The 23,696-nt window shown below is 45.5% G+C and overlaps 1 protein-coding gene and 1 long non-coding RNA gene across 8 annotated transcripts in view; both read left to right on the top strand.

Annotated features, from left to right (window-relative positions):
* The window catches only part of LOC308054948, a 31,305-nt gene extending 8,077 nt beyond the window's left edge, over window positions 1-23,228 (top strand). Inside the window, exon 2 of the long non-coding RNA XR_013924318.1 lies at window positions 480-23,228. This is a non-coding gene — a long non-coding RNA (uncharacterized lncRNA). The remainder of the gene's footprint in view (window positions 1-479) is intronic.
* LOC308054870 (uncharacterized protein) overlaps window positions 1-23,696 on the top strand; it is a 294,524-nt gene that overhangs the window by 105,023 nt on the left and 165,805 nt on the right. The window lies entirely within an intron of this gene.

Below are 23,696 nucleotides of genomic sequence, written 5' to 3' on the forward strand. Positions count from 1 at the left end.
ATTTCAGTGCTGTCTGATTTGCTGTGAGCTGCTGCCTTGCCAGCCTGGGCAGAGCATTCATTACAGGTGCAGGTTTACTGGGAAAGGGGTGTCAGGCCTTCCCCACACCCCACCCTGGCTGGGGTACAGATGCCAGGGCATATGATGTAGTTTCCCTTCCATCCCCCACCCCACCCCCTCTCCCAGTTCTTTCTGGGGCATCTTCCCCATGCAACTGGATCTGATCATGCCTTGATGTCTCAGGCTAGAGGGATGTTTGGATGCTGCATGCTAGATGCACATCACTACCTGCTAATACACATGGTACCATTTGCAGATGAGAAATAGTAAGTGCCGCACCAATTTCCAATCAGAGTATGTGTGTTTCTGTCTGTGAGATACAGATGCAGAGCAAAGCAATGGCATTTATAGATTTCCAGTATGCCTCTCCAGGAAAAAAATATAAACTAATTCCCCTCTGTTTTTCCTTTGCCCCACAGCGTACATGGCTCTGTGTTGATTTTAAAGCACTGCCTGGCACATCCTCTTCTCCTGCTTTGGGCCTGACTGGAAGCACCAGGCTCGTTTTGCTGGCACCACTCCTTCACTGTGCCAAACTAGGATGCTGTCAGTGAGGTACAAGGCCCTCAGGTGTTTGGTACCCAAGAGCTCCCTTTTCAACTCCCTTGTAGCCAGTTCATATTACACACCTGCACTGCTCTGATTTGAACCTGGGGTTGATACAATGCTTGCAATGATGGGTAAAAATGAATAAAGTTCTTCCAGAAAGAAAAGCAAAGTAATAAGGGTGAGGAAGCCATAGCAATAAACATACATTGATAAACATCATGAATATGCCTCCTCAGACATGCTTTGGCCTAAGCAGCAAGGGTGACAAAAATCAGATAAACACCTACCAGGTTTTGATGAGAAAATTCAAATTGAATATTTCCCTCACTGGAGGATCTGAGAACTTGCTTGCTCCCTTGTTTTGAGATTTATAAAAAGGAAAGGGGGAAAAGGAAAGAAGTTGTTTTGAAAGCAAAAACTTTCTATTTAAAACCATAAACAGGAAAGGGGGGAAAGGTCAGTGTCGAAATTCATTGGGGGAGGGAAGAAAAATATGGAAATGAGTTTAAACAAAATGTTTTTCTTTCTCTGGAGATGGCTGTCTGTTTTTCTGTAGCCTTATTAATCAGCCTGTTTCTGTCTCTGCTTTTAAAAGAGGCAAGGGAGAACAGAAACCCAGTGAGTGAGAGTGTGAGAGTGAGGCTAGAGGACCACTTTGCACATATATTTATAACATTAGTATTGCAGTTCTTTGATTCCAGCTTTAATCGACCTTCTTTTCTCCTAATGAGCCACTCAGAGAGATGTTTGCCTCTTGCAGCGAAGTATTATACTCTCTTTGTTCTTCCACTGGAAATCCACATTTAGGATCTCACTGAGAGAATACCTTATCCCCTCAGTTCTCGCATCTGGGCTGACATACCCAGGAAGCTCTTTGCTGACCACAGCTGGAAAAGCCTTGGCTGTGCCAGAGGTAAGAACCCTTTGAGAAATGCAATCACGCAACGGCCTCTGTGAGGGTCCTGAAATCTCAGGACAGCATCGGCTATGTGGCCTCCACTCCATCCTTGAAGCTGGATCAGAGACCAGGCTAATGGTACCAGATTCCCTGATGCTCTTTCATAGGTCTTCTGTTTGGCGTTTGATCTAAGACTCCATGTTTTCAGGGTCACCTCAACTGACTACCTCTCCATATGGAAATCCTTCAGTGGTGCGTGTAACAAATTAATAATGACTTCAGTGTGGTTCTTTCTCTGTTGGAAGGCACTAATGAACCGTCAGGCGGAAGGCTCGCCTGATGTTCATTAAACCTAGGAAATGCCCTGCAGCACAGTAACAACTGCAACAGTAAAATAAAAGTGGAAAGACAAGGTGGGGTATCCATTCACTGGCAAACCGTACCTCCAGCCGGCATGTTTGCCTGTGTCCAGAAGCATTGTCAAATCAAGGGTAGGATCTGGGCTGGAGAAAGCTTTTAAAGGGTGGAGAAAACATGGGTGAACTGTTTGCCTCTTCAAATCCTGGACTAGACTTCTCTAAAGGAAATGTTGGAGAGTTTTTTCAGGGCCAGTCAGTTTTGGGGAAAGATAAAACAGAAGAAATTAAAGTTGATCTAAGGATCGACTTAAGTTGCTGTCTTAGGTCCATCTTAGGTCAACTCCTGCTTGGAGCCAGCTCCATGGTTTCACTCAAGTATGATGTAGACTGAGGGCTGTTGTCATCATGTAAGAGCAGCTTTTCTGTGACACCTGAAGCCTTGTCCTACATTCTTCAGTCATTCCCTCACGTTCTCTCTGCACTGCATTAATATCCGTGCTGGATCCATGACCATATTGAGCTAAGATCCATCCAAGTTGCCCTCAGGTCTAAATCAATGCTTCAGTGGAGCAAGGCCAGTTTCTCCTGATTGGCAATCAGACCGTGCTGTTTCCTTCAGTTTGTGCCCTATCAGCTGGTAGAAGATCTGCTTGCATGAGTGGTGTGCAAGGCACTTCCAGATGTGGCCGGACTCTTTTGTCATACCCCATGTCCACTGTGTATACATTAAACAGAACAATTTCCAGTTTTCCTCAACTACAAAAGGAAGGAAAAAGCATCCAATAAATTGTAACAAGACTTTTACAAGCATATTTCCCCAATGCACGTAAACTGCTGCTCAATTTTATTGCATATCGGTGATCAAATGGACAAAGGCAGTTACCACTGTGAAACCAACTTTCAAGGACTAAGTGCTCTTAGAGTCTTAAGTGTGTCATCTTCACTTTAAAAAAATCAAAGAACTGGAAGACAAGGTGACAGAGAGGGCAGACTTTCAAACAAGTGTTTGCCAGGCTTCAGAGGCACCAGAGCCAGATTTTCAGCTTCCCACATAAACATTTCAATCAGAGCTAGATTTTCTGGTGTCCTCAGCAGCCCCTTGTGGGATGGCTGAACATCAGCCACTGCAGTGATCTCTGTTGAACAGGTCATATGGGTCCAGTGCATGGATCTGTGGGTTGTACGGAGACCATCCATGAGACTGGAGGTTGTTACCGGTGTCTGTATGACAGCGCGCTGAAAAAGAGCACCTGAATTACTGGTCTGCCCATTTCCACCCTAGGCAGCCTGTCAGACAAGGCTGCACTGCTAGAAGACAGAGCCCTGCCTCAGCAGGTGGATCTCACCTGACGGCTGCTGCTCTTTGCCCAGGCAGGTGCAGATGTACCCAGGATGTAGGAGGTCAGGCTGTCCTCTCCCTACCCAGGCATCCTCTCCTCCTCTTGCTCCTGGCACTGTGCTTTTTTACGAACACAGATCTGCTCTCTGGGAGTTTCAGACAATTATCTTGTCTGCGAAGAAGAGACCTTCTCACTTCTTATGTTCGACACAGCAGAATTGTGTATTTTGGATTATTTGGGTTCTGCCTTTCATCCTGATCTCATTTCATTTGCTTTTACCTTTTCAGGAATGAATATCACATTCATCTCCATCTCCTCTTTTACTCATTATTTCTTCTTCTGTACTTTCTTTTATTCCATTCCTCACTTCTCTTTCTGTTTACCATCCTCTCTCCACCTTCTTTTCTATGCATCTTACAGGGCTGCTTTATCACAGTTTTCCAGTTTAGTGGATTAATTTTATTAGTTTCTTTTGTATGTGTCTAATTGACATGCAGTTTCAAAATATATTTCATTTCAGCAGAACTGACCTTTATTCCCTTGCAGACAAACTGTTTTTTTCTCCAGCTAACACCTTTGCTACATTGTTGAAAAACAGAGAGAGGTGCAGCACTGTTTTGCTCAGAGGGTGCAGGGAATTTAGGACAGCAGCAAGAATCACAGTGCAACTGGAGTGGAGAATATATCTGAGGTTTCCACCCCATATAACCACAAATGAGTGAGCTTAAGGGGTTTTATTTTTCTTTTCATTTTTATTTCTAACAAAATCTCTTTCCTCCTCTGACAATGTGATTGCCCCAGAAGGAGCAAAGCCATGTATGGGAGCACCTGAGCCTGGGCCCGGTGGTACAAGCTGTCTCTGACAACAGGAAAAGCAATCTGTTTCAAGGAAAAGTGCAAAACCTTCCTAAATGAGGCTTTGGGGATACTTCATGCTTCAAGTTCCCTGTCTGCCAGGGCCGGTGCTTGTTCTCCAGCACAAAATTTTCTCCCTTCCAGAAAGCCCCAGGGTGCTGTAGTTCCAGCGCACATCGCCATTGCTTCAAGCCTCGCTGGGGCTTTGCAGGAGGGAAATCCGAACGGAAATTGCCCACTCGTTTCTGCTGTCCGGCTGGTCAGAAGGAAGTGAGACCAAATGTGGATGTAGGACAACACTCTTCTTTTAGCTTTTTTGAAAGACCTGAAATAGGCCTTTTGATGGAAAAATAATCAGTCAGCCCCAGGGAGCCCTTTAGCTTCCCCTGACAGTTCCAGAGCACCTACCAGACAAGTCCTGCTTTCCCAGGTGCGGGCCCTGCTCAGAGACAACACATTTCTCTCTCCTTACTTCCTCACCCAGCAGAGCAGAAATGGCAGTTGACAGCCTTTTTTATAAGATGTTTTCATTGTAATTTTAATGGGCTAATTTCTTTCCCTGAATTGCCATAATTCAGATTTAATGAAACATGTCTTATAAAATTAAAAAAAAAATACAATAATAAAGTGTAACGCCCCATTAAGCTGAAGAACAAGGAAATAACATATGTAGAGATCTGATCACCCTGACCCTGCCATCCCAGTGATGCTAGCAGCCGTCATGCACGTGCTTTACATCACCATGGATGACTCTGCTTCCCACCAGGAGAAAATATATAATAAAATAATAATAAATAAATAGTACTGAGAGAGGAACTGGAACCTCCTCCCTTTGCACCCCTGCCCAAGTTCGCATCCGGTGCTGGTCAGTCATTAGTCATTGCTAGATAGCAGCAGTATCTAAATGCTTTCTGTCTTCTGTGGGTCCTGCTCTGAGATTACACTTTCCTGCTCCAGGCAACCAGTGGTCTCTATCGCAGGCTGTGTCAAGGGGGGACTGACCCTGCTGCCTGCAGTGCTCACTCCCAGTGGCTCCTCTGGGCTTCCTGCGTGTCAGCAGCATATCCCTGAGGTGTAAGATGACCTGAGAGGGGGTTTAAGCAGATCTTCCTCTTGTTGCTGCTTGATGCCTCCTAAGAATGATCTTGTGTCTTTGGTCTCCTTAAGGTCTATACATATAGAGAGGTGGTTTGTAAGGCAAATATTAAATGGTCTTTGAAGAACTATGCTGAATCCCATTAACCAGGAGCTCAGTGTGACATGGGTGAGGAAGGCTGGGATGTTTATGAGACTGCTCTGTGTCAGTGATGGCTCCAGGCTGCCTTGCATTGCACTAAGAGGGGAAGCTGTGGTGTTCAGAGATCGCTCAGAGCCAGGAGGGACCTGCCGAGCCTGGGCCTGAGTTGTGCCTGCTCAGCAATGCCATGTGTGAGCCTCTGCCTATTGCAGCAGCCAGTTTCAGACAGCTCATGGAAAAGCTGCTTAAAAGAATAGCTCCCTCTAAAGCCAAACGTAATAATGAGAAATCTGGGATTTGCAGCCTGGGCTTGTGGAAGGCTTGCTCCAGAACCTGTGGGATGTCTCCCAAGTGCCTCTCACCGGCATGGGAAAACCCTTCTACTACCAGTCAGGATGCAGGCTTGGGCAGGGGTATGTTTGTGCTCCTGTACCAGTACAATGTCTGGGGTTTTTTGAGAATTCCTCCCTGAAAATGCTGACCTCCAGCCAAGAGCAAAAGCAATCAAGGAATGAAATTTATTGTGATGCTGAGTCAACGTGCGAGATTAATGCTTCCCTTTCATCTCACAGTGCTTCATCTCTGTGTTTCAAACCAAGTACCGTGTAAAATATAGCCCCTAGCATGCTACCTGTGGAAACAAATATCAAAGAAAATAACCTGTTTGCAAGTGAAGGGCTGCACATTGCATCAGCTTGGGGAGAGTTATTAATTTCCCTCTGTCCTTTGTAGCTGCATGGGTGGTTGTGCCAGTGTGGTCTAGAGTTACAACCCAGAGCAGTGCACTTCAGACAAGGGATGTCTCAGCTGGTAGAGATTCAGCGCTGCTCTTCACCTGCTGTGGTTCAGTAGGGGCAAAGGGGGTCCTTTGCTACAGGAAAAGCTAAAACATGCAATTGGGGAAAAATATAATGAAAGAAAGGAGGGTTATTTTCAAATTTCTAACATACTCAACCAAATCAGACCCTCAGGGGGCATGAAATGAACTGAAAAAAACCTTCCTGCTTTCTGTGCAGTTACTACCTCTTGCAGCTGACGCAGGAGGTGAGGCAGTTGTGAGTCTATCCTGCAGATGTTATAGATACAGATTTGGGCTGGCACTCCTTTTCTTCAACCACTGGAAAGCTTCCATTGCCCCATGAGCAAATTGGTGTCTGTCAGCCATGGAGGGAGAAGTATTGTTATGTATGGCCACATCCACATGGTTGATGCTGGAAGGCAACATGCTTTGACAGATTTCTGAGACATTGTGACAAGCAAAATGGAAATAGATGAGTTAGAAATTTCTTTAAAAATAAAGCCAAGGAAGGGAGAAGGAATCTTTATTCAAACTTTAATGAGGTAGTTATTGCTGAGTAATTACATACTAGCAACTTATTTACAGGAGAGGAAGGTTGCTAAAGTTCAGTTTACTTGTCTTGGTTAATTAGGTCCCATTCCTTGGGGATGAGCTAATTGGACAGTGACATTCAGTGAGGTAATGAAATAAATGTCATGTCATATAAAGAGTTAATTAATGATAAAGGAATGTTCACCCTTCTAGAGGCACAGAGCTGGATCTGATGCAATATTTTGAATGCAGTGCTTTTCTGTTGAGAAACACTGCTTGGCGTAAGTGTGACTTGGCATAAATGTTTGTGGGAGCACATCTATTTGAATGGAAATTTTGCTGGGAAGATTTATTGAGGTCAGAGAAAGAGAAAGAAGAATGCAGGCTGTTACCTGGACTGTAGGATGCTGCTTTTCAAATACCAGTTTAGCAGATGGCAGCACTCCCACTGTAAATGAAGACCTTGAATAGTAGAAGTGTTTTCACCCCTAGTAGTTGCTGGTTCCTATGTCCTTCACAGTCAAGATAGGTAGTGTAATTTAAACATCATTACTTTGTGTCCAGGAACAGATGGGTTGGCCATGCAGGGTTGCAAGGTCAGCAATATGGTGACTGCTGACACTTCTGTTTTTATGAATGCCATAGTAAGCTTGCGGGAAACTGTTCAGATGGCCCATGTAGAAGAATATCATTTCTGGACAGATGCAGTAGGACAAAAACTTGCAAATCCACTGAGAAATTAATGGTATGACTCGTACCTGTTTGAAAGAGTGTTGCTTATGTATGCACTGGGAATTGTAGAAGAGAAATCCATCATTGGAAAGTCTCTTGTCCATCTGCTTATTCCTCTTGAGGGACAAATGGATTCTGGAAAGCCCAGCAGCAGTGCTGGAGATGCTTACTGCTCAGCTGGGAGACAGAGTCCATCTGGGCACAGACCAGTGTCAGCGAGGGGGAGAATGGGACATGCACCTTGTGCAGGTGTGCCTGGAGGGCAAATCTTGCTGAGTGCATCTGCCAGCAAAGAGTTTATGGGCAGGAGCTCTGGCCTTACTGTTGTAGCTGGGTTGTTCCTAGTGTGTTCTTACTTCCTCAGCTTCATTCATTAACCACTGTTTTCTGCTGGAGCAGGGCTCTCGTAAAGGTGTTTGCTGCATGGGGTCTGGTGCTAAGTCATCAACTACTGAGGTTATTTTAATGGGCATATTACTGTATTTCTGGCACCATCTGCTCCTCTCTCTGATTACTGATGCAAGGAGGGATTAAGAAAAAGTCTTTTCCCTCTTTCAGCAGGAAGGGAGTTATTAGTGCTTTAAACACACACATCGAATCTGTTCTGCGTGCCCAGCAGCATCTGGCATTTCCTCTCTGCCTTTCCCTGTGCAAATTGGTGAAGGAAATCTAATTGGCAAGTGGAGATCTCTGGCTGAGAGCTGTACTGGCCGCTGGGATCTGCTGTTTGCTTTTGTTTTCCCCAGGAGCATGTTGCCTGTCCCAGATCCAGGGCTTTTTCTGCAGGTTGTATCACAAGTCAGAACTGACCCTGCCACTGCATGCACATTCCTTGCTGTGAACGGCATGGGACCCACGCACTGACGGACAGAGCGGAGAGAGGGAGACAGCGCAGGGCTCTCTCCGAGTTCATATCCATCCTTTGTAGAAATTAGCTTGCTCTCAGGAGAGCCTGTGTAATTGTTATTCAGTCCCACATGGAGAAGGTCAGGACCAACCGTGAGATGGAGACTGCGTGTGAGATCGCTCATGGGCTAAGGGGTGCCTGGCATACTGATGAGATGGCGTAGCATCCACCAACGCCAGCAAGGAGGAGATGCTGACATGCATCAATAAGACATCATCTACGACAAATTAGAGGGAACAGCAACAGGTGTCTAGGAAACCACAAAGAGGTCAAATGGGGGAGCCAGCTCCCCAAGGCTAATACTCAGCTTTGGTCCTTCCAGCCTACCCGGTTGCACAAAGAGTAGAAATCAGAGTGCACAACTAGGAAAAAAGACTTAACTAGAATTTTTAAAAGCTGCAACAAAATTTGGTGCCAACTGTACTCTGAGTGATCTTCTTTCATTTGTGGATGTCAAGCCATTTCTTGGCTACAATAAGCGCACTGCAGAGGGAGCAGGCATGGATGGAAATGACACGTGGTGTATAGCATGCCATGGGTATAACAGGACACATGGCATAACATGTGTGCTGGGGTGGACTGTGACTCTGTAGTGAAGACACATCCTGTTACAATGATTCACACATGGAGGATTGTCTAAAGCTCTCAAAGTACAAGGGTTGGGAAAACGTATTCTGCAAAGTTCCCCGCTCATGCTCTGGATGTCTGTGTTGGTCCATATTAACCTAATTCTCTGAGGTAATGATGGGAAAATATACTGAAAATTTTGGGCAGCCATTGAAGTGTTTTCCAGGAAAGAGGGTAGAGACCTGGGCCTTATGGCAGGTCTTGGGCAACATTGGGCAATATGGATGGGGTCTCCCAGGGTTTTATGCTGCTGGTGGCTGTTCTGCACTTTTCACCACTGTGGTGGAGCTGGTGGCAGTTGTGACAGGATTCAGTTCAGAAAGCCATTGCGTCAGGGCTGGATGACCCCCTAAGTCCAATGCAGAAGAGAAGTATAAGAAATGGCAGGTCGTTGTAGATGCAAGGGTGGACTCAAGATGCGATCTGAAGGACTTTGGGGTAATAGGAAATGCAGGGCTGTCTGTGGCTTGTTTAATATTCGAGAGGCTGGCTGGTATTTACTAGCATGCATATTGTCTGAAAGGTCAGTACACAATCTTACGGTTTCTCTGCACGTTTTCTTTGGGCCTGGAATGAGCAGTTGTGCTCACTCACCCGTGGCAAGCAGAGAAACCATTTATCAGCAGTAAGTAGTTAAAACAAATATGCTGAGCTGATTGGAGGACTAATCCCAGACAGCAGAGGTAGGATCAAAGGAGCTGCTTCTGGTTTTGTACCTGGCTTGAAGTTGGCTTTTCCTGTGAAGGGTCAGCAGACAATGGAGTAAAGATAACCTACGTCTCAGCACTGGGAGGGTATGTCTCTTGTGAGGCTTAGTCAGGGAAGAAGGAGAAAAGAAGGGAAGAAAGGATTGGCAGAGATCTGAAAGAGGTGAAGAACAGGGAGAATCATAGAATGGTTTGGGTTGGAAGGGACCTTAAAGGTCATCTAGTCCCAACACCCTGCCATGGTTAGGGACACCTTCCACTAGACCAGGTTGCTCACAGCCCATCCAATCTGGCCTTGAACACCTCCAGGGATAGATCATCCACAACCTCTCTGGGCAACCTGTTCCAGCATCTCACTATCCTCACAGTAAAAAATATCTTCCTATATATCTAATGTAAATCTGCCCTCTTTCAGTTTAAAACCATTGCCCCTTGTCCTGTCGCTAAAGGCCCTAGTAAAAAGTCTGTCCCCATCTTTCTTACAAGACCCCTTTCTTATAAGCCTCTTATAAGAAAGGACACAGATATGGGTTTTTACTGTGTCTTGCTTTGGGTTTCTTGTGCGTAACCTTCCTCACTCTCTATTTTTTACTCTTATCCATCATTTCCTTGTTAGCTGTCCTAGTAATGTAAGAGCAAGCTTGTTAGACTTCTAGGATACATGGGACTCCTTTGACATGGCTGGAGCTGGATCAGCCCTTGTAATACTTTATCTAACCTTGGCAGGGAGGATCCTCATGTCTAGAGGCTTTGTGCAACTGTCCAGTTGCTCATTTTCTAAAGCCAGCACTGAGCAGGTTACATGTGCCTTCCTTATCCCAAGGTGTGAGGAGTTTTTGTCCAGAAGAGATTCTCTGTATTGCCACTGCACTGGTCCTGATGCCAGATCCTGGCCCCTGTCTTTCATAGAGGCATCCTGAACTCTTCCCAGAACTGCACAGGGTTTGAAGGCTGCACTGAACAATGCTTGTTTTACACCACTGATGTGCCTGAACCCTGCCCTCATGGTGTTTGAACACAGCGTATGCGTGTGCAAGAAAACAGTTCTAAGACTCTTGGGTAACTTCTGCTTTACGTAAAAAAAAAGAAAAGGGATTGGGTGTGGAGAGTGGAGAGAGATTGGTGTCATTGTGAGGGTGCAGGCATGGGTCACTGAGTGAGCCAGAGGATCTGCACGGCTGAGCCTGAGAAGGGACCTACTGAGTCCCACCGTAAGCTCTTCCTGCTGGTGGCCAGCAGCAGCTGCTCTGGGGAGAGCACAGGAGGGAGCAGTCTGCCCAGGAGGCTCTCCCAGGCTCCAGAGATTTGCAGGATGTGCTGAGCTGGAGATGCTCCCCTGGTCCTTGGTAGCCCATAGTGGATTTTGCCTTCCAAGACCATGTCCAGTTACTTTTTGACAGGCAGGTGGTGACAGGGCAGTAGCAGTGGGGGTAGGTGACAGTGGAGGGTGGGATACATCAAGCAAAACCTCAGACCCTTGCAGTGTCAGCATCTTCCTCCAGTCCATCTGCTCACACTCCCTGGGGTACTCTGGAGTGAAAAATGGGTGCTGTGAGGGTCTGATTCATGTGCCCAGCAGCAGGTGCCCACTTTAGAGAGCAATTGCTTTCCCATCTCCGCTAGCAATGACAGACGCTTTTGTGACTCCCAAGGTGACTCGAGAAGGGCAAACATTTACCCTGTAGAAATCTGTGTTTAGCCTGATAACTCCCATCCAGCTGGGGAGAAGAGATGGATGGTTGAAGAGGTGGGGACAGGGAGGTGTCACAGATGGAAATTCTTTATGTTTCTTTATAAACCGTGTCCTGTGGCATGAATAGATGGTGTGTCTGTGCATCTGACGGAGCACTGTTAAGACAAAAAGCGAGAGCTAGAGAGCCATTTTGCCAACCATGCTGTGTAAGCTTTGGTGAGCAGCAGGAAGCCAGCTGGACAGCGTGTCCTTTGCAGTGGATGGCTTGTCCCTGGCAGAGCCAGCTCTGTGTGAGCAATGCCCATCCAGCCCAACAGCAGCCCTTCTTGGCTGACATCTACTTTCCCCTGGTTCCCGTGAACAGGGCAGCTGGGTGCACTGCTGGCCTTCATGTCATCCCTTTGAGGTGAGTTTTCATTGCTGTGTAGATTTTTTTTTAGCAGGCAGTTGGGGGAATATGGGGTAATCTGAGCCTGGCTCCTGTGAATGAGCTGAGAAGCAAACTCAGCCTGAGCAGAGGTTTGCTTGAAGGCAGCAGAGGTCTCTGAGCTGGTTTTGCCACAATTTGCACAGTTGCCTAATGGAAAGAAGATGGAGTGAGGTTAGCTAAAGCCCAGCCCGTGCCATGATCTGCACAGCCATGAGGCTGGCTTGAGGGTGTCTGGAACTCATGTTGACCTTTCAAGTGTCCTGTTGAAACAAATCTGGACCCTGGTGGAAACCTCAGTCTGCAGCACCCTCGTGGCCCTCGGCAGCAGGGGTGACCCCTGAGCTCCCCAGCAGTGATCCGAGCAGCTGATCTCTGCCAGTGGGTGACCAGTGCTAACCAGGCTGGCGGACTGCAACATCCTCAGACCAGCCATCCTCTAAACACTGCCTGGTTTGGCTACCTGGTGTTTGGATGACTGCTCTACTGGCGCTGTGCTGTGCATCGGCTAAAGTGAGCCTTGCTCGTTAAATGATCTCCAAGGCAGCAGAGATGAGTCAGCTCAGGAGGTGATTAATTAGGAGCAGCAGAACTCTCTAACCTCTGGGTGTCTGATTTGAATGAGACAAAGCTCAGCAGAGGCTGGAGAAGGGATGCTAGAAGAGTAGGGAGGGCAGGACCAAAGTGTGTGAGTTATTCCTCACAATCATCGGCTGTAATTTTCTCTGTTTGACAAGGTGCTTGTGACCTCTGGGGAAGGCTGTCTCTGGGATGCCTCCCTTCTCTTCATGCTGTTGGGAGACTGCAGATTGCACAGATCTGCCAAAATCAGCGTCGGAAACCACCCCCCAACTTTGTGCTCCCTTTGGGGCTGGGCATTGCTCTGAGGAGCTGAGCCTAATTTCTGTGGGTATTTCTCTGGGTGTCTGAAGTGCAGATCACTGTGCTTGCTCATCTCAGGCAAGGTAGCTAACATGGAGTTTTCATTCAAAACTTTCTTAAAGTGAAAACTGCAAGCTGCTGCATAATGAAGAACATGAGGGAAAAAAGCACCATATAGATTTTTTCCTTGATTTTGACCTGCCAGCCTCCCAGTTTTGAAATTTTATCAAAATGAAGAAAGCTGAGAAAAATTACATCAGATGAGAACTTCAGTAAGATGTTTGAATCCATGCTAAATACTCCAAATTATTCTCTTCAGAGCAGGGTGAAAATAAAACATTAAAAAAAATCAAAGCATCTGATATTTGTGAAGTGAAACATTTCCACTCATCATTTTGGAACAACATTTGTACTTGAAGTCTTGCAGAGACAAAGTGGTTTAATTTTGTTAGAGGAAAAGTCAGTCCAGCTGAAAAAGGATTTCTTCCAATGGCTTGCTTGAAACCTTTTCTGCACAGCTTTGCCTCTAAAATCATCTTTTTCCCCAACTTTTAAACCCAACTGAGGCAGCTTCGGTTCCTGCTGTGCCTCCAGACAGCTGACAATGAGGTGACACATCTCCGGGTAAGACCGACAGCGAGCTGAAATTGGTGGTTTGATTTACGGAAATAGTTTCAAATCAATTGTTCTGCTATTCAACTAATTCTTGATTGCAACGTTACATGGATAAGAAAGGCCCAGAATAAATTATGAGCTTTGCTATATGTTCCAGGCTCTCCATTTCAGTAATCACATTGCAGCTGGCTGCACGTCACCTAAGAGTGAAGATCAAACAATGATACTGGACACGAAATATCATCTCACATTTAATGCCATAATTGCTCTGTTTTCAGAGCCTGAAATGCCTGTTTGGTGGGCAAATATGCATCATCTGCCCCTGGGCGCTGATAGCTGGAGACGTTTCAGCAGTACTTTTGAAGAAAAGATCAGTTTAAAAGGGATATTGTAACCTGGGAAGCAGCCAAGAGACTTCTTCTAACTGTGATTGTGCTTGACACTCATAATGAAACAAAATTCAGATCACTGCAATAAATTTCCAAACTGTGAGTCTTCCAAAAAAAAAAAATGCTTAGCATTTCCCACAAGGCCCTACAAATTCAATCTGCATAAGCTCCAAAATAAGTGTATTTTCTACCTTAAACTAATACTTGGCAGCAACTTTCAATTGGCTCATTTAATTAAGTTGGTGTGCAGATCCCATTTTAATGTATTTAATGCCACTAAAATGACAGGCATACTGATCAAGGGGATTGTATTTTATTTTAGTTTTGTTTTTTTTTTAATTTAGACTCAGATTTCTTTTCCTCCTCGCAGTACTCGCTGCTGCAAGCATATGCCTCCAGTAGGTGACACAGCAGAGCACCCAAAACCAACCCGGGGGATAGAAGGGAGCAGGGCATGAAACAGGGGAATGAAATCAATGCAAGTTATTTAGGGCATTTAAAACCACAAGAATCTCCTGGATCAAGAAGGAGTGACACATGATAACACCTGCTTAATGACCCTTCTCTGCTGCCCAGCAAGAAATAAGAGGATTTGGTGGCTTCTTGCACAGTTTTGAGAGCATTGGTCTAAGTGTAAGACAGCTCCCCAAGGCTGGGGTCAAGCTGTAGGTTTTGCCCAAAGGAAGGGAGGGTTTTAAATCAACTTTGTGTGCACGTGTGTCTGCTTGGCATACCCCGTGTATACACATTTTTAGAACTTGGTGTTCAAGCAAATTTGAAAGAGGGCTGAAGAGATCAGAGATGTGAAATTCTTACCTTTGGTGAGAATAGGCAGAAGAGCAAGATCTAAATTACTGTTCTGTTAAAGAGGAGGCAGTCTTTGGAGCTAAGCCACGTTAATAGAACCTGGAAAATCTGCACACAAGGAGCCATGTGAAACCAGGTTCAATGCTTTCTCCAACCCCTCTCCTGATTTTTCTGTGTTGCTGTCTTTCCTGAGGCTTCTTCAGACTTTCCAGTTGCACTGCATAGTCCCAGCTTGGTGGGGTTGAGCAGTGCTAGGTGCTATATGAAGACACAACAAGAAGCAGCCAAAAGGCCATTCCTGTCTATAGGCAGACAGGGAAAAAGAGGCCAGGCTGGGCAGTTTTACAGCCCAGGCACTACTTAAAGCCTGGTCACTTGGGCTATTTGGATAAATTGCCTGATTCAGCCTGCAGCCTCTGGATCTGTGTCCTCTGGACTGCCTCCACAGGCTGGGACAGGAGAGGAATTTGCACAGCATGGTCCTGAGTAGGTGGTAAGATGGTTGAGATTAATCCTATTGTAACATGTTGTGTAGGGCTTTACAATGGAAGTGGTTAAAAGTGGGTTGTTGTAAGTAATTGCAATTGTAAGTAATTGGAAAGAGAATTTAATGGTAGCCTCTAGCTGTCAGCTCCGGGATCTTGTGACGAAGTAGAAGCAGCTTCTCATGGCTTCAACTAGCGTGGTATGATCTTGCGAATATATATATATTTTTATAGAAATTGGTCCTATCTGAGGGGAGAAATACGTGGCTGTTGTGTTATCAATTCTTCTTCTCATACTTGCTTTGTGTCAGAGAGTCTTTTGATTTTACTGTGATTACTTGGAATGATTTTCAGTTATTTTCACCTACCTGTGGTCCATTTGCTTCAATCCTCTGTCCTTACAGATATGATATTTTTTTACTTTCCTTGCTTTAAGCCTTGAAGTTAATTCCTCCTTCTCTCTCTGTAAGGATTTTCTTCCTGAAGCTTTTGTGTGCGTGACTATTTCATCTTTTCTGAACACCACTTTGACATCATCTGAACCACACAACTATCAGCTGGCCTCGCTATTCCCGCTCTTCTCTCAAATCCTGCAGAAGATAGCGAATTACCCGTAGCCCAGGAGTGCTGCAAAGACTTAGGTTTCGGCTCAAATCATGTCTCTTCTTGACTGATACTTCCCTAAAGCCCAGAAAGTGTGATGCTCACGGATGGCAGAAGGAAAAGGATCTCATGGTTTATATTATGCTTTCATTTGCAAGTGGCTTATAAAAGATTAATAAATGATTAATAGGCATGATAGACATGAGTAGCATAATTTAGCAGGTGATAAGCATGTCAGGAGAAAGTATTACAGAATATTATAAGCAACCTATTGACTGTTTGGGCTTTATAGTAATCTGTAAGGATTGATTAGTCATTCATTAAAACACCTATTAATCATTTACAAACCTTCCATCACCTATTTTGTGAATATGACAGAAAACACAACCAGAAATAGTACGTATGAAAACACTGCCTTCTTCAGTAGTCAGTCCTGAGAGATTTCAGAGCCAGAGGTGCCAAAATACAACCCTAATCCTGACAAGACCTCTGGAGAGACCTCGCCATTCTGCAGAAAGGCAGTAAGTTATGCGTTGGCAGAATCAGCATCCCTGCAGAGCTGCCATTTTATTCATGTGAGAGATGCTGGTTCTGCCCATCTGCATGGGATAGAGGACAGTGGGAGCTGACTCCCAGCCTGTTTTGCACTTTTCAGAGCATTTTTATGTTGAAAATAAGTGTGAAAGAAGGATATTTTTTTCCCCTCAGGCCCATGATTATCTTCTTGTCCAGATCTTCAGCTGTAAACCGAGCCAGTGTTACCTGTGAACCTGTGGAGACAGATAAGAGATCTGCCAAAGCGCAGCTTCCTCATCCCTGTCCCATCTTATTCTAAAGTTTGTCCACTGAGGTTAGTTGGGAGCAGTCAGGAGCTGCTTTTAATGAACCTTCCTCCCAAGTTTGTTTGTTTTTTTTTTAATAATACATTTTTTAAAAAATGGATTTGGCCATTTCAGATACTTTTTTCCTCTCCTGGTCTGAGTTTTCATTTTTCTAAAAACATTGAAATACAAAAGCAGGGACAAGTGTTTTCTTTGCTTTTCCTGCAGGAAGAAATCAGGAATATCTTGGTGCAAGACAAACACGCAGAATTTGAGTGACAGTCTCTACTTTCAGAGGCCTTGTGTGCTATCTGTTTCCCTCTGGACCTACTTTCATCCTGGCCACAATTTTGCATTCTGCGTTCTGTTTCTGGCAGTGTCCCTCGCTTGTCTGCAAAAGCTTGTGTGCTGTGTTTCCTTGCCTCACCCTGGGGACTTGAACCCTCCACCGGTACCACATTTTGAACATAAAGACAGTTTCCATCCCAAAGAGCTTAGGGCAAGTCCACACAAGGAATGCATGGACCTGCACATGGGAACAGTGATACCCAATATCTGGTTACTGTGATAAGCTCTGGTCCTGCTGGACTAGCTGCTTAGGCACTGTCGGGTGTTCTACAGGCATTGCAGTAGCAGTGATTTTTAAGGAGGGATGTGGAGGAAGATAAGAGAGGCTTCATAGATTTATGCAGAGGATTAGCATAGGAGAAACTTTTCTCTCTGTGGTCTCTTCTGGCCTCTGACTGAAGGAAACATGTCAGCCATGTGCTTACCTTCCAGCGTGCATTTTGAGTGCTTTTCTCTGTCCTGACTTGAGTGGGCCAATTACCAGCTCCATCCCCATGGAATGCTGCCCCTTTACATTTCTCACTTAATTGATTTGGATGAAATCTCCCTGAAAATCCTGTTTCTTTTCTTGCTCTTTTTTTCCCTAATGCAGCCTGCTCTAATACCTCAAGAATCCTTCTTCTGATCCCTGCGTAGCCCATTAGTGTGTTTGTACTGTAAGATTTCCTTCCTTTCCCATAATGCAGAAGAAATAATTTCATGGTGTTTTTCCATTTCTGAGTATTGACATAGATGCTGCTGAAAGTGGTGTGCTCAGTTCCTGCTCATACCTGTTTGCACTTGAGCTCACACTGTTGTTATTTAGTGCTTAACAGTCCCCCGCCGCACCACCCACCCTCCCTTGGATGAGTGCTAATTGGCTAAAATTAAGCAGAGAGAGCTGAAATACGCTTCACACCTCATACTCATGCTTTTGTCTCAGCTTTTCAGTCTGCTGGTGCTTCAACTAATGGTGTTCAACATGCTAGATGGCTCCACATCACTCCTGACCCTGTCTGCAGTGTTCCAGGCTCTCAGAGAGATGCTTTAGCAATCCCCTGTCATTTTTGCTTATTTAATATTTGCTAAATGCTGCTGCTCCGTGCTGGTCTTAGGGTGAAGTGATTTGATCCTTGCTCTTCTGTTCTGGTTGCTCCTCTTCAGGGCTGGGTGAGCTGCTGCATTTGGAGGTCAGCATGCATCCTTCTGCCAGGTTGCTGTTTGCAGGACATTCCCTGTCATGAAACCTGGTCTGAGGCACAATACAAATTTGAAGCCTCTCCTGCAATTTCCTGGCTGTTTTCTGCAGGTCCCGCAGGTGCTTGGGGGACATCCAGGGACTTGGGTGGTGCTGAGTTGCTAATCTGGTTTTGGTGGCTGGAAAAGCTCAAGGTGTCCATTTGTTTGGTGACCATACTCACTGTCCTGCTGTGACGTTGTCTCCCAGGACTGAGCACAGCCCATGTGGCAGCACTTGGTGAGAGGAGACACAGCCGAATGTCCATCGGTATCTGCTGGCCAGCAGCCCTGTAAGACGGAAACGGAGCACCCATGTCCCATTAGGTCCCAGCTAACCCAGGCCTATGGGTCAGCTGAGGGTGAATCGACTACTTTCCTTCATCTGCTCCCTTCTGTCCTGTCCCACAGCAAGCAGTGTGGGTCTGTGGTCAGCTGGGCTGCCAGGCTGATGGGTAGGTAAGCTGGAAGAGAGCTGGAGAGGCTGGAGGGTCTGAAAGCCTGCTGGACACTGGATCTGCTAGCAGTATGTTATTGCAATTGACAGTGGCTAATGTGGAAGGGGTGAACAAACGCACCAATTTTCCCGTGAATGTTTTGGAGGGAACATCAGGGTGAGAGAGATCTTCCTGGCTCTTAATTCTCCAAGTCTGATGTGGACTGTGGGGTTTGTTGCTACCCCATAGCCTCACACCTGATTTTATGCAGACTTTACCTCCCCAACTTTCACAGTGTGCACTGAGCCTCCTCCGGGGATGTGTTTGCAGGTAAACTCTTGCTGTCTGAGCTTCGTGTCTGAATTTCTTGCTCTCTTACAGAAGGACTGTAAGCAAATAATCTGTGTGCAAAATGTAATCATGGGGGAACGCGGAGTTAGCTGCACTGAGTGATTTGGACAGTAAAGAGCCATAACCAAAGATGATTTCTTGCCCTGACCCAGATTCCTCTGGGAGCCATGTGCACATCCCATAGTTTTTCAGTTCCCAACATTAAACAGGCAAAAGAGCAGTGAGGGTATGCTCACTGCAGGATATCAGCCATTCAGAGACCATGGTGATTCAGGAGTGCCATGGAAGTATCTGACACGCACTGAATTTAGAGTCAGATTGAAGAGAAACACCACCCTGCATCCTACACAGTTCTGTACTGGCTTAGGCCAGTTGTCTCCACGCTGACAGAATTCTTCTGAGAGATGGGGAGTCTTTGTCTGATGCCCAAATGTAACAGGGGAGATAAGTGGGAGTGCACCCCAATTCTCTGCACAGCACAGCTCGCTTCAGGCTTGGCTAAAAGCAGATCTCATCTGTTTTCATATGTATTACGAGTGGTTCATCTGGCAGGCAGGACCATTCCTCACGCAGATGATGGGACTGTCAGACATGCCACAGAGTGCTCTCTGTCTCATATTTCACTCCTCTTGTTTGGCCGTGTTGCATCAGGAAGAGTTGCTCTCTAAGCCATGCTGTTGGAAAGCCTTTTTTTGCCTCTTGAGCAGTCAATAATCTACTAAAATCAAAACTATCCATTTGCCTTGTTCCTATCAATATAACTCTCTGCTTTTATTGAATCTCTCTGTCGAGCTAGCTGGTGATTTTGATCTTTGTCACTGTAGCATCTGACTGTCACACAAATATATATGGAGGACGTGGTCTCCTTGGCTTGAGAGATTTATCTGTCTCTGTTGGGCTGGTCAGTAGAGGAAGGCAAAAAAAGAAGGCAGAAGGGAAAGAGACAGATGGTGTGAGATAAAAAGAAACTGAAAAGGCAGATCAAAGATTGATAGGGGAAGAAAGGAGAAGAAGGACTGAGCAAAGGAAGCAGTTGGAGGGAAAGCTGGTTTCAGGACTAATGGGGCTGGAGAGGCAGAAGGGCTGATGCCACGCAGTGACAGAATGTGCTGGTCAGGGTTAGGTCCCACAGAGCTGGACACCGTGTGGCAATAAGGAGGGCCCTGCCCTGCCCTGAAGAGCTCATTTAGAGGAAGAAGGAAAAGAGGAATTTAAGATGCCATCAGATGGTGTCTGAGGGGACCGCTAACGAGATCGCATGGGGTCAGAGAGAGTGCCAGCGGTTTAAGGCAGCAGCTCCTTCCTAGGAAGCTGTTTAATCAAAAATATTGTATCTTGTCAGGAGTCAATGAAGCAAAGTTAAAAAAGGCACGTTAGTATGTAAATCCCTTCACAGCCTGCTGGGAGAAGACAGGCCTAAGAAAACCCCGGCCAGGGCTGCTGCTGTGCTAGCTGACAAACATGAGGGAGCTGCACTATCATTACCCTGTTCTCCAGTGCAGCAAAAGCAGAAAGCCTTATGCAGCCCCTCACTGCTCTCAGATCATTGAGCTTTCCACAGCACTAATCCTTCACCCTTGTGGGCCTCCAGCCCCTTGACAAGCAGGCAGTGAATTGCCTTTTTTTCTCCCTCAAAGCCAGCCTTGCTTGGCCATGCAAGCTTTGGGAGTCCCGGTGGGAGGGATGTCCTCCCACCTCCTGGTGTTAGTGATCAGGAGGTTCTGCTAAGCCATCTCCTTCCATCTTAGGTGGATTTGTCCTATGGTAGTATCAGCATCCCTATTCTACAGACAGGGAATGGGTTGTAGCAGGAGGTGAACTCAGGTTTATGTCCCATATGAGAAGCTCAGCCTCAGGATTATTTCTGCTCTCTCATCACAGCATCCTTTGCTTGTGACATGCCCTTACACCCCTTTTCTTCCCTGATTTGGAGGAAATCCTCAGAAATAGGCTTCTTTTCCCCTTCCAAATAACTCAAGACTTGTTAGGTAATTTGTGGGGCAGGTGTGTGGGTTTTTTTAGGTTTAAGCTTTTTTTAGTCTGGACACTTTTCAGGTCCTGCTGTCCTATGGAAAAGCAGCGTGCATGCAATTAGCAGGCACATCTCAGCCTTTGTCACCTGTTCTGAGTCCTCTTGCTTGGCTGAGCTGCTGAGATAAAGCGTTGTCAGCTCAGGTGGTGAGATTTAGCCTGTGAGAAATCTCAACATAGGGCATCCATAGTAGAGATGAGAGACAGCATCATCACAAGGATGTAAATGACAGGGAAACCCAGCCAGCCTGAGTTTCAGTGCTTTTTATCTGATTCTAGACTCCAAAGCTATTCTAATAGCAGAATTTCCAGACCACTCCCAGTCTTTTTGCAGCCTGTGTCTGCTCTTAGCAAGAGGGAGCTCCAGTCTTGGTTGCCTTTGTCAGACGGATTAGGGGGGAGGCAGAGGGGGTGTCTGTGTGTCAAAATTTTCTCAGCAGTTGCCAGCAGCCTCCCAATAGGAATTCACAGCCAGATCTTATTCAGCTGAAATCTCACTCACTGTCTCAATCCAAAAAGAGGTTTCACATCAGGTCTGATGGTTCTTGGCCCAAGTCTGCTCCTGTGTAGAGCAGTGGGTGGATTTTGACCCATGACAGCAAGGAAGAGGTTACCCTGGGCAACAGTTACTGAGCAGCTGGGAAGGATCAAGGAAAAGCTATTTAGTAGAGGGTAGTTTGAGAGAGAGGGGAGTTAAGGAGCCTGTTTTTCAACGGATATAGCTTTGAAAACTATAGGAAATTAGGCAGGACAGGTTTCCAGAAACAAATTCTCAGCAGGGAGCAAACTGAACTAGTTTCTTAGGCAATGCCAATGTAATAGCTTACAGAGGAGCTAAACTTGCATACAAAATCTCTGCGTGCCTTTCATTTCCTATCCTTGTCTATCCCCTTTTCTGCCAATTGGGTTCTAAGTTAATAATTTGATCTGTATGATGAGTGGTAGGAGGGAGGTAGCAGGGCACTGAGCTGGCAGAAAAGATCTCCGTCATCTTCAACAGAGCCTTGGAGGACTTCTGAGCCAGAAGATGATCAGAAGGGATCTGGAGATTGTAGAGGAGAAAAGATTAGATGTGCTATGGCTGCAGAGAAAGACTGCTGGCACTATATGCATAGAGGTTGTGGTCGTACTCCCTTTCTCCGTGAGACAGCTGTAATATTGCATTCAGTTCTGCACACCTCATTATGAGATGGGTATTGACAAACTTAGGAAGTTCAAGAAAGAGCAACAAAATTGTTTGGGGTAGTGGAAGTTTAAAGGGTCTGATTAACAAGGAAAGATTAAAAAAAATTATTATGTGCAGCTTGGCAAAGTGACAACTGGGAGGGACATGATAAGTGTCTGCATGTTCAAATAGAATAAATACCACAGATGGGTAATATTAATGTTCAGTGACTCAAGGGAAAGTCTTAATAAGTGGAGAAATCTCTGGAGTTATCAGGAAAATATTCTTACATCTGTTGCATTAGGCAATTGGATAGTTTACTATGGGGAGAGGTGAAATCAGCTGGGAATTGTAAAGCTGGAGAAGCTACAGCAGTATAAAATATAACGAGGGAAACCGTCCTGTGGTGGTCTTGTAGGGAACAAGGAGATGTGTATGTTCTCCTCCATTACTGTGACAGTGTGATTCTTTTGCCATTTAGGTTCAATTTCGGTAACACAGTCTGTGTGACAGGGGAGTTGGCTTCATGTCAGATTTCTACTGGATGTCAAACAATTCCATAGATTTATGTCAGTCAAGTATTTGTTCCTGTTCCTCCAACTTTTCTCCCTCAAATCCCTGAGTGGATCCATCATTAAAATCATTCTAGCATATTCCGTGTTCTAGCAAGCTGGGAGGTTCAGTAGAGGCCCAAACTTTAACATAATAACACAGTTTAATGAATCCTAATGCTAGAAATAGCCTAGGATGTTCTTCAAAGGTCCAGGCTCTCAAGGTATAGAAGAGCTTTCAAAGGGGACTTGCATCAGACTTCTCCTGTGGGCATTTGGCCAAGCCATGTGTAATTGCAGTCAGTTGGAGACTGTGGCAAGAGCATTAGTGGTCTGTGTAATGTGGAGGCCATTAGGACTGCTAGTCCCTTTCTCTGCTGAGCCGTGGAGTGTATGATCTCTAATAGCCTCTGTTCTTCCCCTCCCTGCAAAGGAGGTTGATATTTTAGCTCCTGCTGGAGCACTTTGTGCCCTTAGCACTGGAAGCCTCAGTCCTGGCTAAGATGGTATCTATCAGACTTAGAAAGGAAAATAATACCGGGGCAACCCTATCATGGCTTTTCAGCTCCCTTAAAGAAGGCTTGGCAGCTGGAAGTGTGGAAGAAAAGCCATGTGAGCGGCAAGCGTTCCATGGAGCAGAGCAGGTCTGCAGACCAGAATTTAGCACCAGCTGGTATGAAAGGCTGTGAACTACAGGCTTTTGTTCTGCATTGCATGGAAATTGGCAGCAGTGAATTTGGGCTTTAGCCTTCAACCACAGTGTGAGGAGTCTGTAGCACATATTAAAACTAATACAAGGGAAAAAAATATCAAATCAGGGCTTTATCAGCATAAAAGAACTTGGAATGCAAAGTTAAACTCAAAGACTAGGGGCTGATTCTAATTCATCAAATATCCCCACTGCTCACAGTCCCTAATGAAAACATGTGTAACAAGCCTGCAGGGTTAATTTTACAGGGGAAAAAAATTCCAATAAAGCTCCATGAGATTTTCACGTTAAATTAATGTAACGGATGCTTAAAAGCCTTTCTAATTAGGCATTGTTATTAACAGGAATGTCAGGTGAATGAAATCAACCCCTGAGCTGACATTTCACTCATGTGAACTTCGAAGTTGGTGTTTAATCTGTAGCACATTGCAGCTGCATTATAATGCGATCACGGGTTCAGCGCTGTAGCTGCAAAGCGCGGGTGTTTCTCTGAGACACTCGAGTATTTTGTGAGTCTTTTGCTGTACCATCCCTCCCTGCCACGAAGCATTCGCTGTTCTGTCAAC

Source organism: Falco punctatus (genome assembly GCF_963210335.1).
Source record: "Falco punctatus genome assembly, chromosome: 1".
NCBI classification, from domain to species: Eukaryota; Metazoa; Chordata; class Aves; order Falconiformes; family Falconidae; genus Falco; species Falco punctatus.